Here is a 378-nt window from a genome sequence, read left to right as displayed (position 1 = left end):
TGCTGACCCTCGTTCTTTAAATGACCATATCCCGAGGAGGACACCTGAAGGCGAGCCGTAATGGCCTCATCTCCGGCAGGCTCCTCCGTTTTTGTTTTTTCATTTTTTTCCCAATTTTTTTTACGTCATGCTGACCCTCGTTCTTTAAATGACCCTATCTCGAGGAGGACATCTGAAGGCGAGACGTAACGGCCTCATCTCCGGCAGGCTCCTTCGATATTGTTTTTTCGTTTTTTTTCCTTTTTCTTTTTTTTTTTACATCGCGCTGACCCTCATTCTTTAAATGACGTTATCCCAAGGAGGACACCTGAAGGCGAGCCGTAATGGCCACATCTCCGGCAGGCTCCTCCGATTTTGTTTTTTCGTTTTTTTCCTGAT

General features: G+C 45.8%; 1 long non-coding RNA gene across 1 annotated transcript; it reads right to left on the bottom strand.

Moving 5' to 3' along the window:
• Positions 110-378, bottom strand: LOC110270098. Its single transcript, XR_002359177.1, has 2 exons — positions 308-378; positions 110-172 (listed from the first exon to the last, which is right to left on the bottom strand). It is a non-coding gene; the product is annotated as an uncharacterized LOC110270098 (long non-coding RNA).

The sequence above is a fragment of the Arachis ipaensis genome, chromosome B03 (genome assembly GCF_000816755.2).
Source record: "Arachis ipaensis cultivar K30076 chromosome B03, Araip1.1, whole genome shotgun sequence".
Classification (NCBI taxonomy): Eukaryota; Viridiplantae; Streptophyta; class Magnoliopsida; order Fabales; family Fabaceae; genus Arachis; species Arachis ipaensis.
This window is presented reverse-complemented; position numbering and strand designations above follow the sequence as displayed.